This window comes from Mesoplodon densirostris, chromosome 1 (genome assembly GCF_025265405.1).
Source record: "Mesoplodon densirostris isolate mMesDen1 chromosome 1, mMesDen1 primary haplotype, whole genome shotgun sequence".
NCBI lineage: Eukaryota > Metazoa > Chordata > Mammalia > Artiodactyla > Ziphiidae > Mesoplodon > Mesoplodon densirostris.
In genome coordinates, this window is record NC_082661.1 from 245000421 (window position 1) to 245017352 (window position 16932).

Below are 16932 nucleotides of genomic sequence, written 5' to 3' on the forward strand. Positions count from 1 at the left end.
TGCATTTCTCTAATAATTAGTGCTGTTGAGCAGCTTTTCATGTGCGTCTTGGCCATCTCTGTGTCTTCTTTGAAGAAACGTCTCTTTAGATCTTCTGCCCATTTTTGTATTGGGTTGTTTGTTTTTTTAATAGTAAGCTGCATGAGCTGTTTGTATATATATTGGAGATTAAACCTTTGTCCATTGATTCATTTGCAACGATTTTCGCCCATTCTGAGGGATGCCTTTTTCCATTCCCGTTTTTTTAACAAAAAAGGAAAGAAAGAAAAAGAAGCAGAACACTAATGTGCGTAAAATATGCCTTTTGAAATGGTCGTTTTGAAATATGGACGTCCTTTGAATTTTTTGGTCGATATGTGACCCCAGGATTTGTTTTCAGGGCAGGTGTCATTTACAGGCCTGCAATGATTTTGAATATCAACTGACCATTAGCGCTGGGATTAAAGCTGCTGTTGCGTGAAACGGCCACAAGGTGGCAGCAGTTCTCCCTTACCAAATCTGGTTACTAGAGCAACAGAGCCTCAATGGAAGTCATGTTGTAGATTGGAATTTAGAATGGAATGTGCCAGGAGAAAGCCCCTCAAGTTTGTCTCACTACTTCTTGTTCGTGTTTTTAATATTTTTTTTATTTTCTATTACAGCAAGTTTGATTACAATGTTTGGCTTGTTGTAGGTGTGGAAGATGTGGTTCTTTTACACATATAGAGATGTCTGTTCTTCCTGGGATCCTTTTCCCATGTACGTTAGGACAGAAAGTTGAGTAGTCTTCTCTTGGTATTCCGTAGGTCTTTGGTGATTTTATATGTCACCTGTGTTTGATTATGTCTGTTAACCCCGATATCGTAATGAAACCAATCCTCACACCTTTCCATTGGTGAACCATAAGTTTGTTTAATGAATCTGTGATTGCCCTTCTCCGTGGAAATATCTGCCCTGGTATAGATTTTTAGGTAACACCTATAAGTGATATGATATGATATGTGTCTTTCACTTTCTGACTTACTCCAAGTCACGTGATTACCTCTAGACTCATCTACGGGGCTGCAAATGGCATTGTGTCCTTTTTTTCCTTGGCTTCTATTCTGCCTTAGTGAGGTCCATTTTCAACAATGTGATTCCCTGAGGGTTGTGGATTAGCTGACCTGGGCAGCCTTACCCTGCCAGCCGGCCCTCCCCAGGTGTGCCTGGTTGAGGTCAATATAAACAGCGCTCCAGGCAGCAATAGCCCCTGAAGTTGTGCCTGACTCCATATTCTCTGCCCCGTCAGCAGTCTCAGGGCTGTGCTGGTGGGAGGGAGTGAGGGGCCAAGGCTTTGTTGGTGGCCCGGTGTGAGTGGGGCTCTGCTGGCCTTTCTGCAGGAGTTGCCAGGCTGCCACCTGTAAAGAAGAGGATGTGTCACCCATACCTTCTGATGGAATTTCTCTCCGGACAGAGGTGAGGAAGGAAAAAAGCAGTGGGGGCCGGGACAGGAGGGGTATCTCAGGCAGGGCAATAGAAAGCTTCCAGAAGAGCGCCCGGGGCCAGGACCATCCTGGCTGGCCTGCAGGCACCAAGTTGGCCTGCGTGCTGTCGCTGGTGTGGCTCCACGGCCCTTCCTCTAGGCTTTCAAGCCCTTGTACATATTCAGGTGTTTTACCTGGGAAGGGTGGGAACAGTTCAGCTGCAGCTGGCCTGGGGCTCAGCTCACGTTTACTCACAGATGCCTCAGCACGGTCCCCCAGCTTTGCAATGAGGACGCTCCTTGCATGGGGGGTGGGTTGCTGGCTGTATGGGAGGTGATTCCCCACCTCTGACCAATTTCAGAATTGTTTACTGCTGGAGCAAGTGCCCTGATAGGGTTTCCCTCTGTATAACTGGTGGGTTCAGGGTTTTTTTTTCTTTTATGGTTCAAGTTAGATTTGATTCCTCTTTTATGTATTTATAGATATAAGCATGGAAATAATTCATTCCTATAAATACATCTGTGTGAAGGGAAGAACTTTTTTCTGTTTTATTTTAAAATTTTATTTTTTAAAATTTTGAAATTTAATTTTATTTATTTGTTTATACAGCAGGTTATTATTAGTTATGTATTTTATGCATATACATGTATACAGGTCAATCCCAATCTCCCAACTCATCCCACCACCACCACCCCATGGCTTCCCACACTTGGTGTCCATACGTTTGTTCTCTACCTCTGTGTCTCTATTTCTTCCCTGCAAACCAGTTCATCTGTACCATTTTTTAGGTTCCACATATATGCATTAATATACAATATTTGTTTTCCTCTTTCTGACTTACTTCATTCTGTATGACAGTCTCTAGATCCATCGATGTCTCTACAAATGACCCAGTTTCATTCCTTTTTATGGCTGAGTAATATTCCATTTTATATATGTACCACATCTTTATCCATTCATCTGTCTGTGGGCATTTAGCTTGCTTCCATTACCTGGCTATTGTAAATAGTGCTGCAATGATCATTGTGGTGAATGTGCCTTTTTGATTTATGGTTTTCTCTGGGTATGTGCCCAGAAGTGGGATTGCTGGATCAGATGGTAATTCTATTTCTCGTTTTTTTAAGGAAACTCCATACTGTTCTCCATAGTGACTGTATCAATTTACATCCCCACCAATAGTGGAAGAGGGCTCCTTTTGTCCACACCCTCCCCAGAATTTGTTGTTTGTAGATTTTCTGATGATGCCGATTTTAACAGGTGTGGGGTGATACCTCATTGTAGTTTTGATTTGCATTTCTCTAATAATTAGTGCTGTTGAGCAGCTTTTCATGTGCGTCTTGGCCATCTCTGTGTCTTCTTTGAAGAAACGTCTCTTTAGATCTTCTGCCCATTTTTGTATTGGGTTGTTTGTTTTTTTAATAGTAAGCTGCATAAGCTGTTTATATATATATATTGGAGATTAAATCTTTGTCCACTGATTCATTTGCAACGATTTTCGCCCATTCTGAGGGATGCCTTTCTCCATTCCCGTTTTTTGAACAAAAAAGGAAAGAAAGAAAAAGAAGCAGAACACTAATGTGCGTAAAATATGCCTTTTGAAATGGTCGTTTTGAAATATGGACGTCCTTTGAATTTTTTGGTCGATATGTGACCCCAGGATTTGTTTTCAAGGCAGGTGTCATTTACAGGCCTGCAATGATTTTGAATATCAACTGACCATTAGCGCTGGGATTAAAGCTGCTGTTGCGTGAAACGGCCACAAGGTGGCAGCAGTTCTCCCTTACCAAATCTGGTTACTAGAGCAACAGAGCCTCAATGGAAGTCGTGTTCTAGATTGGGATTTAGAATGGAATGTGCCAGGAGAAAGCCCCTCAAGTTTGTCTCACTACTTCTTGTTCCTGTTTTTATTTTTTTTTATTTTCTATTACAGCAAGTTTGATTACAATGTTTGGCTTGTTGTAGGTGTAGAAGATGTGGTTCTTTTACACATATACAGATGTCTGTTCTTCCTGGGATCCTTTTCCCATGTACGTTAGGACAGAATGTTGAGTAGTCTTCTCTTGGTATTCTGTAGGTCTTTGGTGATTTTATATGTCACCTGTGTTTGATTATGTCTGTTAACCCCGATATCGTAATGAAACCAATCCTCACACCTTTCCATTGGTGAACCATAAGTTTGTTTAATGAATCTGTGATTGCCCTTCTCCGTGGAAATATCTGCCCTGGTATCCATTTTTAGGTAACACCTATAAGTGATATGATACGATATGTGTCTTTCACTTTCTGACTTACTCCAAGTCACGTGATTACCTCTAGACTCATCTACGGGGCTGCAAATGGCATTGTGTCCTTTTTTTCCTTGGCTTCTATTCTGCCTTAGCGAGGTCCATTTTCAACAATGTGATTCCCTGAGGGTTGTGGATTAGCTGACCTGGGCAGCCTTACCCTGCCGGCCGGCCCTCCCCAGGTGTGCCTGGTTGAGGTCAATATAAACAGCGCTCCAGGCAGCAATAGCCCCTGAAGTTGTGCCTGACTCCATATTCTCTGCCCCGTCAGCAGTCTCGGGGCTGTGCTGGTGGGAGGGAGTGACGGGCCAAGGCTTTGTTGGTGGCCCGGTGTGAGTGGGGCTCTGCTGGCCTTTCTGCAGGAGTTGCCAGGCTGCCACCTGTAAAGAAGAGGATGTGTCACCCATACCTTCTGATGGAATTTCTCTCCGGACAGAGGTGAGGAAGGAAAAAAGCAGTGGGGGCCGGGACAGGAGGGGTATCTCAGGCAGGGCAATAGAAAGCTTCCAGAAGAGCGCCCGGGGCCAGGACCATCCTGGCTGGCCTGCAGGCACCAAGTTGGCCTGCGTGCTGTCGCTGGTGTGGCTCCACGGCCCTTCCTCTAGGCTTTCAAGCCCTTGTACATATTCAGGTGTTTTACCTGGGAAGGGTGGGAACAGTTCAGCTGCAGCTGGCCTGGGGCTCAGCTCACGTTTACTCACAGATGCCTCAGCACGGTCCCCCAGCTTTGCAATGAGGACGCTCCTTGCATGGGGGGTGGGTTGCTGGCTGTATGGGAGGTGATTCCCCACCTCTGACCAATTTCAGAATTGTTTACTGCTGGAGCAAGTGCCCTGATAGGGTTTCCCTCTGTATAACTGGTGGGTTCAGGTTTTTTTTTTCTTTTATGGTTCAAGTTAGATTTGATTCCTCTTTTATGTATTTATAGATATAAGCATGGAAATAATTCATTCCTATAAATACATCTGTGTGAAGGGAAGAACTTTTTTCTGTTTTATTTTAAAATTTTATTTTTTAAAATTTTGAAATTTAATTTTATTTATTTGTTTATACAGCAGGTTATTATTAGTTATGTATTTTATGCATATACATGTATACAGGTCAATCCCAATCTCCCAACTCATCCCACCACCACCACCCCATGGCTTCCCACACTTGGTGTCCATACGTTTGTTCTCTACCTCTGTGTCTCTATTTCTTCCCTGCAAACCAGTTCATCTGTACCATTTTTTAGGTTCCACATATATGCATTAATATACAATATTTGTTTTCCTCTTTCTGACTTACTTCATTCTGTATGACAGTCTCTAGATCCATCGATGTCTCTACAAATGACCCAGTTTCATTCCTTTTTATGGCTGAGTAATATTCCATTTTATATATGTACCACATCTTTATCCATTCATCTGTCTGTGGGCATTTAGCTTGCTTCCATTACCTGGCTATTGTAAATAGTGCTGCAATGATCATTGTGGTGAATGTGCCTTTTTGATTTATGGTTTTCTCTGGGTATGTGCCCAGAAGTGGGATTGCTGGATCAGATGGTAATTCTATTTCTCGTTTTTTTAAGGAAACTCCATACTGTTCTCCATAGTGACTGTATCAATTTACATCCCCACCAATAGTGGAGGAGGGCTCCTTTTGTCCACACCCTCCCCAGAATTTGTTGTTTGTAGATTTTCTGATGATGCCGATTTTAACAGGTGTGGGGTGATACCTCATTGTAGTTTTGATTTGCATTTCTCTAATAATTAGTGCTGTTGAGCAGCTTTTCATGTGCGTCTTGGCCATCTCTGTGTCTTCTTTGAAGAAACGTCTCTTTAGATCTTCTGCCCATTTTTGTATTGGGTTGTTTGTTTTTTTAATAGTAAGCTGCATGAGCTGTTTATATATATATTGGAGATTAAACCTTTGTCCATTGATTCATTTGCAACGATTTTCGCCCATTCTGAGGGATGCCTTTTTCCATTCCCGTTTTTTTAACAAAAAAGGAAAGAAAGAAAAAGAAGCAGAACACTAATGTGCGTAAAATATGCCTTTGAAACGGTCGTTTTGAAATATGGACGTCCTTTGAATTTTTTGGTCGATATGTGACCCCAGGATTTGTTTTCAGGGCAGGTGTCATTTACAGGCCTGCAATGATTTTGAATATCAACTGACCATTAGCGCTGGGATTAAAGCTGCTGTTGCGTGAAACGGCCACAAGGTGGCAGCAGTTCTCCCTTACCAAATCTGGTTACTAGAGCAAGAGAGCCTCAATGGAAGTCATGTTGTAGACTGGAATTTAGAATGGAATGTGCCAGGAGAAAGCCCCTCAAGTTTGTCTCACTACTTCTTGTTCGTGTTTTTAATATTTTTTTTATTTTCTATTACAGCAAGTTTGATTACAATGTTTGGCTTGTTGTAGGTGTGGAAGATGTGGTTCTTTTACACATATAGAGATGTCTGTTCTTCCTGGGATCCTTTTCCCATGTACGTTAGGACAGAAAGTTGAGTAGTCTTCTCTTGGTATTCCGTAGGTCTTTGGTGATTTTATATGTCACCTGTGTTTGATTATGTCTGTTAACCCCGATATCGTAATGAAACCAATCCTCACACCTTTCCATTGGTGAACCATAAGTTTGTTTAATGAATCTGTGATTGCCCTTCTCCGTGGAAATATCTGCCCTGGTATAGATTTTTAGGTAACACCTATAAGTGATATGAAATGATATGTGTCTTTCACTTTCTGACTTACTCCAAGTCACGTGATTACCTCTAGACTCATCTACGGGGCTGCAAATGGCATTGTGTCCTTTTTTTCCTTGGCTTCTATTCTGCCTTAGTGAGGTCCATTTTCAACAATGTGATTCCCTGAGGGTTGTGGATTAGCTGACCTGGGCAGCCTTACCCTGCCAGCCGGCCCTCCCCAGGTGTGCCTGGTTGAGGTCAATATAAACAGCGCTCCAGGCAGCAATAGCCCCTGAAGTTGTGCCTGACTCCATATTCTCTGCCCCGTCAGCAGTCTCAGGGCTGTGCTGGTGGGAGGGAGTGAGGGGCCAAGGCTTTGTTGGTGGCCCGGTGTGAGTGGGGCTCTGCTGGCCTTTCTGCAGGAGTTGCCAGGCTGCCACCTGTAAAGAAGAGGATGTGTCACCCATACCTTCTGATGGAATTTCTCTCCGGACAGAGGTGAGGAAGGAAAAAAGCAGTGGGGGCCGGGACAGGAGGGGTATCTCAGGCAGGGCAATAGAAAGCTTCCAGAAGAGCGCCCGGGACCAGGACCATCCTGGCTGGCCTGCAGGCACCAAGTTGGCCTGCGTGCTGTCGCTGGTGTGGCTCCACAGCCCTTCCTCTAGGCTTTCAAGCCCTTGTACATATTCAGGTGTTTTACCTGGGAAGGGTGGGAACAGTTCAGCTGCAGCTGGCCTGGGGCTCAGCTCACGTTTACTCACAGATGCCTCAGCACGGTCCCCCAGCTTTGCAATGAGGACGCTCCTTGCATGGGGGGTGGGTTGCTGGCTGTATGGGAGGTGATTCCCCACCTCTGACCAATTTCAGAATTGTTTACTGCTGGAGCAAGTGCCCTGATAGGGTTTCCCTCTGTATAACTGGTGGGTTCAGGTTTTTTTTTTCTTTTATGGTTCAAGTTAGATTTGATTCCTCTTTTATGTATTTATAGATATAAGCATGGAAATAATTCATTCCTATAAATACATCTGTGTGAAGGGAAGAACTTTTTTCTGTTTTATTTTAAAATTTTATTTTTTAAAATTTTGAAATTTAATTTTATTTATTTGTTTATACAGCAGGTTATTATTAGTTATGTATTTTATGCATATACATGTATACAGGTCAATCCCAATCTCCCAACTCATCCCACCACCACCACCCCATGGCTTCCCACACTTGGTGTCCATACGTTTGTTCTCTACCTCTGTGTCTCTATTTCTTCCCTGCAAACCAGTTCATCTGTACCATTTTTTTAGGTTCCACATATATGCATTAATATACAATATTTGTTTTCCTCTTTCTGACTTACTTCATTCTGTATGACAGTCTCTAGATCCATCGATGTCTCTACAAATGACCCAGTTTCATTCCTTTTTATGGCTGAGTAATATTCCATTTTATATATGTACCACATCTTTATCCATTCATCTGTCTGTGGGCATTTAGCTTGCTTCCATTACCTGGCTATTGTAAATAGTGCTGCAATGATCATTGTGGTGAATGTGCCTTTTTGATTTATGGTTTTCTCTGGGTATGTGCCCAGAAGTGGGATTGCTGGATCAGATGGTAATTCTATTTCTCGTTTTTTTAAGGAAACTCCATACTGTTCTCCATAGTGACTGTATCAATTTACATCCCCACCAATAGTGGAAGAGGGCTCCTTTTGTCCACACCCTGCCTAGAATTTGTTGTTTGTAGATTTTCTGATGATGCCGATTTTAACAGGTGTGGGGTGATACCTCATTGTAGTTTTGATTTGCATTTCTCTAATAATTAGTGCTGTTGAGCAGCTTTTCATGTGCGTCTTGGCCATCTCTGTGTCTTCTTTGAAGAAACGTCTCTTTAGATCTTCTGCCCATTTTTGTATTGGGTTGTTTGTTTTTTTAATAGTAAGCTGCATAAGCTGTTTATATATATATATTGGAGATTAAATCTTTGTCCACTGATTCATTTGCAACGATTTTCGCCCATTCTGAGGGATGCCTTTTTCCATTCCCGTTTTTTTAACAAAAAAGGAAAGAAAGAAAAAGAAGCAGAACAATAATGTGCGTAAAATATGCCTTTGAAACGGTCGTTTTGAAATATGGACGTCCTTTGAATTTTTTGGTCGATATGTGACCCCAGGATTTGTTTTCAGGGCAGGTGTCATTTACAGGCCTGCAATGATTTTGAATATCAACTGACCATTAGCGCTGGGATTAAAGCTGCTGTTGCGTGAAACGGCCACAAGGTGGCAGCAGTTCTCCCTTACCAAATCTGGTTACTAGAGCAACAGAGCCTCAATGGAAGTCATGTTGTAGATTGGAATTTAGAATGGAATGTGCCAGGAGAAAGCCCCTCAAGTTTGTCTCACTACTTCTTGTTCGTGTTTTTAATATTTTTTTTATTTTCTATTACAGCAAGTTTGATTACAATGTTTGGCTTGTTGTAGGTGTGGAAGATGTGGTTCTTTTACACATATAGAGATGTCTGTTCTTCCTGGGATCCTTTTCCCATGTACGTTAGGACAGAAAGTTGAGTAGTCTTCTCTTGGTATTCCGTAGGTCTTTGGTGATTTTATATGTCACCTGTGTTTGATTATGTCTGTTAACCCCGATATCGTAATGAAACCAATCCTCACACCTTTCCATTGGTGAACCATAAGTTTGTTTAATGAATCTGTGATTGCCCTTCTCCGTGGAAATATCTGCCCTGGTATAGATTTTTAGGTAACACCTATAAGTGATATGAAATGATATGTGTCTTTCACTTTCTGACTTACTCCAAGTCACGTGATTACCTCTAGACTCATCTACGGGGCTGCAAATGGCATTGTGTCCTTTTTTTCCTTGGCTTCTATTCTGCCTTAGTGAGGTCCATTTTCAACAATGTGATTCCCTGAGGGTTGTGGATTAGCTGACCTGGGCAGCCTTACCCTGCCAGCCGGCCCTCCCCAGGTGTGCCTGGTTGAGGTCAATATAAACAGCGCTCCAGGCAGCAATAGCCCCTGAAGTTGTGCCTGACTCCATATTCTCTGCCCCGTCAGCAGTCTCAGGGCTGTGCTGGTGGGAGGGAGTGAGGGGCCAAGGCTTTGTTGGTGGCCCGGTGTGAGTGGGGCTCTGCTGGCCTTTCTGCAGGAGTTGCCAGGCTGCCACCTGTAAAGAAGAGGATGTGTCACCCATACCTTCTGATGGAATTTCTCTCCGGACAGAGGTGAGGAAGGAAAAAAGCAGTGGGGGCCGGGACAGGAGGGGTATCTCAGGCAGGGCAATAGAAAGCTTCCAGAAGAGCGCCCGGGGCCAGGACCATCCTGGCTGGCCTGCAGGCACCAAGTTGGCCTGCGTGCTGTCGCTGGTGTGGCTCCACAGCCCTTCCTCTAGGCTTTCAAGCCCTTGTACATATTCAGGTGTTTTACCTGGGAAGGGTGGGAACAGTTCAGCTGCAGCTGGCCTGGGGCTCAGCTCACGTTTACTCACAGATGCCTCAGCACGGTCCCCCAGCTTTGCAATGAGGACGCTCCTTGCATGGGGGGTGGGTTGCTGGCTGTATGGGAGGTGATTCCCCACCTCTGACCAATTTCAGAATTGTTTACCGCTGGAGCAAGTGCCCTGATAGGGTTTCCCTCTGTATAACTGGTGGGTTCAGGTTTTTTTTTTCTTTTATGGTTCAAGTTAGATTTGATTCCTCTTTTATGTATTTATAGATATAAGCATGGAAATAATTCATTCCTATAAATACATCTGTGTGAAGGGAAGAACTTTTTTCTGTTTTATTTTAAAATTATATTTTTTAAAATTTTGAAATTTAATTTTATTTATTTGTTTATACAGCAGGTTATTATTAGTTATGTATTTTATGCATATACATGTATACAGGTCAATCCCAATCTCCCAACTCATCCCACCACCACCACCCCATGGCTTCCCACACTTGGTGTCCATACGTTTGTTCTTTACCTCTGTGTCTCTATTTCTTCCCTGCAAACCAGTTCATCTGTACCATTTTTTTAGGTTCCACATATATGCATTAATATACAATATTTGTTTTCCTCTTTCTGACTTACTTCATTCTGTATGACAGTCTCTAGATCCATCGATGTCTCTACAAATGACCCAGTTTCATTCCTTTTTATGGCTGAGTAATATTCCATTTTATATATGTACCACATCTTTATCCATTCATCTGTCTGTGGGCATTTAGCTTGCTTCCATTACCTGGCTATTGTAAATAGTGCTGCAATGATCATTGTGGTGAATGTGCCTTTTTGATTTATGGTTTTCTCTGGGTATGTGCCCAGAAGTGGGATTGCTGGATCAGATGGTAATTCTATTTCTCGTTTTTTTAAGGAAACTCCATACTGTTCTCCATAGTGACTGTATCAATTTACATCCCCACCAATAGTGGAAGAGGGCTCCTTTTGTCCACACCCTGCCTAGAATTTGTTGTTTGTAGATTTTCTGATGATGCCGATTTTAACAGGTGTGGGGTGATACCTCATTGTAGTTTTGATTTGCATTTCTCTAATAATTAGTGCTGTTGAGCAGCTTTTCATGTGCGTCTTGGCCATCTCTGTGTCTTCTTTGAAGAAACGTCTCTTTAGATCTTCTGCCCATTTTTGTATTGGGTTGTTTGTTTTTTTAATAGTAAGCTGCATAAGCTGTTTATATATATATATTGGAGATTAAATCTTTGTCCACTGATTCATTTGCAACGATTTTCGCCCATTCTGAGGGATGCCTTTTTCCATTCCCGTTTTTTTAACAAAAAAGGAAAGAAAGAAAAAGAAGCAGAACAATAATGTGCGTAAAATATGCCTTTGAAACGGTCGTTTTGAAATATGGACGTCCTTTGAATTTTTTGGTCGATATGTGACCCCAGGATTTGTTTTCAGGGCAGGTGTCATTTACAGGCCTGCAATGATTTTGAATATCAACTGACCATTAGCGCTGGGATTAAAGCTGCTGTTGCGTGAAACGGCCACAAGGTGGCAGCAGTTCTCCCTTACCAAATCTGGTTACTAGAGCAAGAGAGCCTCAATGGAAGTCATGTTGTAGATTGGAATTTAGAATGGAATGTGCCAGGAGAAAGCCCCTCAAGTTTGTCTCACTACTTCTTGTTCGTGTTTTTAATATTTTTTTTATTTTCTATTACAGCAAGTTTGATTACAATGTTTGGCTTGTTGTAGGTGTGGAAGATGTGGTTCTTTTACACATATAGAGATGTCTGTTCTTCCTGGGATCCTTTTCCCATGTACGTTAGGACAGAAAGTTGAGTAGTCTTCTCTTGGTATTCCGTAGGTCTTTGGTGATTTTATATGTCACCTGTGTTTGATTATGTCTGTTAACCCCGATATCGTAATGAAACCAATCCTCACACCTTTCCATTGGTGAACCATAAGTTTGTTTAATGAATCTGTGATTGCCCTTCTCCGTGGAAATATCTGCCCTGGTATAGATTTTTAGGTAACACCTATAAGTGATATGAAATGATATGTGTCTTTCACTTTCTGACTTACTCCAAGTCACGTGATTACCTCTAGACTCATCTACGGGGCTGCAAATGGCATTGTGTCCTTTTTTTCCTTGGCTTCTATTCTGCCTTAGTGAGGTCCATTTTCAACAATGTGATTCCCTGAGGGTTGTGGATTAGCTGACCTGGGCAGCCTTACCCTGCCAGCCGGCCCTCCCCAGGTGTGCCTGGTTGAGGTCAATATAAACAGCGCTCCAGGCAGCAATAGCCCCTGAAGTTGTGCCTGACTCCATATTCTCTGCCCCGTCAGCAGTCTCAGGGCTGTGCTGGTGGGAGGGAGTGAGGGGCCAAGGCTTTGTTGGTGGCCCAGTGTGAGTGGGGCTCTGCTGGCCTTTCTGCAGGAGTTGCCAGGCTGCCACCTGTAAAGAAGAGGATGTGTCACCCATACCTTCTGATGGAATTTCTCTCCGGACAGAGGTGAGGAAGGAAAAAAGCAGTGGGGGCCGGGACAGGAGGGGTATCTCAGGCAGGGCAATAGAAAGCTTCCAGAAGAGCGCCCGGGGCCAGGACCATCCTGGCTGGCCTGCAGGCACCAAGTTGGCCTGCGTGCTGTCGCTGGTGTGGCTCCACAGCCCTTCCTCTAGGCTTTCAAGCCCTTGTACATATTCAGGTGTTTTACCTGGGAAGGGTGGGAACAGTTCAGCTGCAGCTGGCCTGGGGCTCAGCTCACGTTTACTCACAGATGCCTCAGCACGGTCCCCCAGCTTTGCAATGAGGACGCTCCTTGCATGGGGGGTGGGTTGCTGGCTGTATGGGAGGTGATTCCCCACCTCTGACCAATTTCAGAATTGTTTACTGCTGGAGCAAGTGCCCTGATAGGGTTTCCCTCTGTATAACTGGTGGGTTCAGGTTTTTTTTTTCTTTTATGGTTCAAGTTAGATTTGATTCCTCTTTTATGTATTTATAGATATAAGCATGGAAATAATTCATTCCTATAAATACATCTGTGTGAAGGGAAGAACTTTTTTCTGTTTTATTTTAAAATTTTATTTTTTAAAATTTTGAAATTTAATTTTATTTATTTGTTTATACAGCAGGTTATTATTAGTTATGTATTTTATGCATATACATGTATACAGGTCAATCCCAATCTCCCAACTCATCCCACCACCACCACCCCATGGCTTCCCACACTTGGTGTCCATACGTTTGTTCTCTACCTCTGTGTCTCTATTTCTTCCCTGCAAACCAGTTCATCTGTACCATTTTTTTAGGTTCCACATATATGCATTAATATACAATATTTGTTTTCCTCTTTCTGACTTACTTCATTCTGTATGACAGTCTCTAGATCCATCGATGTCTCTACAAATGACCCAGTTTCATTCCTTTTTATGGCTGAGTAATATTCCATTTTATATATGTACCACATCTTTATCCATTCATCTGTCTGTGGGCATTTAGCTTGCTTCCATTACCTGGCTATTGTAAATAGTGCTGCAATGATCATTGTGGTGAATGTGCCTTTTTGATTTATGGTTTTCTCTGGGTATGTGCCCAGAAGTGGGATTGCTGGATCAGATGGTCATTCTATTTCTCGTTTTTTTAAGGAAACTCCATACTGTTCTCCATAGTGACTGTATCAATTTACATCCCCACCAATAGTGGAAGAGGGCTCCTTTTGTCCACACCCTCCCCAGAATTTGTTGTTTGTAGATTTTCTGATGATGCCGATTTTAACAGGTGTGGGGTGATACCTCATTGTAGTTTTGATTTGCATTTCTCTAATAATTAGTGCTGTTGAGCAGCTTTTCATGTGCGTCTTGGCCATCTCTGTGTCTTCTTTGAAGAAACGTCTCTTTAGATCTTCTGCCCATTTTTGTATTGGGTTGTTTGTTTTTTTAATTGTAAGCTGCATGAGCTGTTTATATATATATTGGAGATTAAACCTTTGTCCATTGATTCATTTGCAACGATTTTCGCCCATTCTGAGGGATGCCTTTTTCCATTCCCGTTTTTTTAACAAAAAAGGAAAGAAAGAAAAAGAAGCAGAACACTAATGTGCGTAAAATATGCCTTTGAAATGGTCGTTTTGAAATATGGACGTCCTTTGAATTTTTTGGTCGATATGTGACCCCAGGATTTGTTTTCAGGGCAGGTGTCATTTATAGGCCTGCAATGATTTTGAATATCAACTGACCATTAGCGCTGGGATTAAAGCTGCTGTTGCGTGAAACGGCCACAAGGTGGCAGCAGTTCTCCCTTACCAAATCTGGTTACTAGAGCAAGAGAGCCTCAATGGAAGTCATGTTGTAGATTGGAATTTAGAATGGAATGTGCCAGGAGAAAGCCCCTCAAGTTTGTCTCACTACTTCTTGTTCGTGTTTTTAATATTTTTTTTATTTTCTATTACAGCAAGTTTGATTACAATGTTTGGCTTGTTGTAGGTGTGGAAGATGTGGTTCTTTTACACATATAGAGATGTCTGTTCTTCCTGGGATCCTTTTCCCATGTACGTTAGGACAGAAAGTTGAGTAGTCTTCTCTTGGTATTCCGTAGGTCTTTGGTGATTTTATATGTCACCTGTGTTTGATTATGTCTGTTAACCCCGATATCGTAATGAAACCAATCCTCACACCTTTCCATTGGTGAACCATAAGTTTGTTTAATGAATCTGTGATTGCCCTTCTCCGTGGAAATATCTGCCCTGGTATAGATTTTTAGGTAACACCTATAAGTGATATGAAATGATATGTGTCTTTCACTTTCTGACTTACTCCAAGTCACGTGATTACCTCTAGACTCATCTACGGGGCTGCAAATGGCATTGTGTCCTTTTTTTCCTTGGCTTCTATTCTGCCTTAGTGAGGTCCATTTTCAACAATGTGATTCCCTGAGGGTTGTGGATTAGCTGACCTGGGCAGCCTTACCCTGCCAGCCGGCCCTCCCCAGGTGTGCCTGGTTGAGGTCAATATAAACAGCGCTCCAGGCAGCAATAGCCCCTGAAGTTGTGCCTGACTCCATATTCTCTGCCCCGTCAGCAGTCTCAGGGCTGTGCTGGTGGGAGGGAGTGAGGGGCCAAGGCTTTGTTGGTGGCCCGGTGTGAGTGGGGCTCTGCTGGCCTTTCTGCAGGAGTTGCCAGGCTGCCACCTGTAAAGAAGAGGATGTGTCATCCATACCTTCTGATGGAATTTCTCTCCGGACAGAGGTGAGGAAGGAAAAAAGCAGTGGGGGCCGGGACAGGAGGGGTATCTCAGGCAGGGCAATAGAAAGCTTCCAGAAGAGCGCCCGGGGCCAGGACCATCCTGGCTGGCCTGCAGGCACCAAGTTGGCCTGCGTGCTGTCGCTGGTGTGGCTCCACGGCCCTTCCTCTAGGCTTTCAAGCCCTTGTACATATTCAGGTGTTTTACCTGGGAAGGGTGGGAACAGTTCAGCTGCAGCTGGCCTGGGGCTCAGCTCACGTTTACTCACAGATGCCTCAGCACGGTCCCCCAGCTTTGCAATGAGGACGCTCCTTGCATGGGGGGTGGGTTGCTGGCTGTATGGGAGGTGATTCCCCACCTCTGACCAATTTCAGAATTGTTTACTGCTGGAGCAAGTGCCCTGATAGGGTTTCCCTCTGTATAACTGGTGGGTTCAGGGTTTTTTTTTCTTTTATGGTTCAAGTTAGATTTGATTCCTCTTTTATGTATTTATAGATATAAGCATGGAAATAATTCATTCCTATAAATACATCTGTGTGAAGGGAAGAACTTTTTTCTGTTTTATTTTAAAATTTTATTTTTTAAAATTTTGAAATTTAATTTTATTTATTTGTTTATACAGCAGGTTATTATTAGTTATGTATTTTATGCATATACATGTATACAGGTCAATCCCAATCTCCCAACTCATCCCACCACCACCACCCCATGGCTTCCCACACTTGGTGTCCATACGTTTGTTCTCTACCTCTGTGTCTCTATTTCTTCCCTGCAAACCAGTTCATCTGTACCATTTTTTAGGTTCCACATATATGCATTAATATACAATATTTGTTTTCCTCTTTCTGACTTACTTCATTCTGTATGACAGTCTCTAGATCCATCGATGTCTCTACAAATGACCCAGTTTCATTCCTTTTTATGGCTGAGTAATATTCCATTTTATATATGTACCACATCTTTATCCATTCATCTGTCTGTGGGCATTTAGCTTGCTTCCATTACCTGGCTATTGTAAATAGTGCTGCAATGATCATTGTGGTGAATGTGCCTTTTTGATTTATGGTTTTCTCTGGGTATGTGCCCAGAAGTGGGATTGCTGGATCAGATGGTCATTCTATTTCTCGTTTTTTTAAGGAAACTCCATACTGTTCTCCATAGTGACTGTATCAATTTACATCCCCACCAATAGTGGAAGAGGGCTCCTTTTGTCCACACCCTCCCCAGAATTTGTTGTTTGTAGATTTTCTGATGATGCCGATTTTAACAGGTGTGGGGTGATACCTCATTGTAGTTTTGATTTGCATTTCTCTAATAATTAGTGCTGTTGAGCAGCTTTTCATGTGCGTCTTGGCCATCTCTGTGTCTTCTTTGAAGAAACGTCTCTTTAGATCTTCTGCCCATTTTTGTATTGGGTTGTTTGTTTTTTTAATTGTAAGCTGCATGAGCTGTTTATATATATATTGGAGATTAAACCTTTGTCCATTGATTCATTTGCAACGATTTTCGCCCATTCTGAGGGATGCCTTTTTCCATTCCCGTTTTTTTAACAAAAAAGGAAAGAAAGAAAAAGAAGCAGAACACTAATGTGCGTAAAATATGCCTTTGAAATGGTCGTTTTGAAATATGGACGTCCTTTGAATTTTTTGGTCGATATGTGACCCCAGGATTTGTTTTCAGGGCAGGTGTCATTTATAGGCCTGCAATGATTTTGAATATCAACTGACCATTAGCGCTGGGATTAAAGCTGCTGTTGCGTGAAACGGCCACAAGGTGGCAGCAGTTCTCCCTTACCAAATCTGGTTACTAGAGCAAGAGAGCCTCAATGGAAGTCATGTTGTAGAT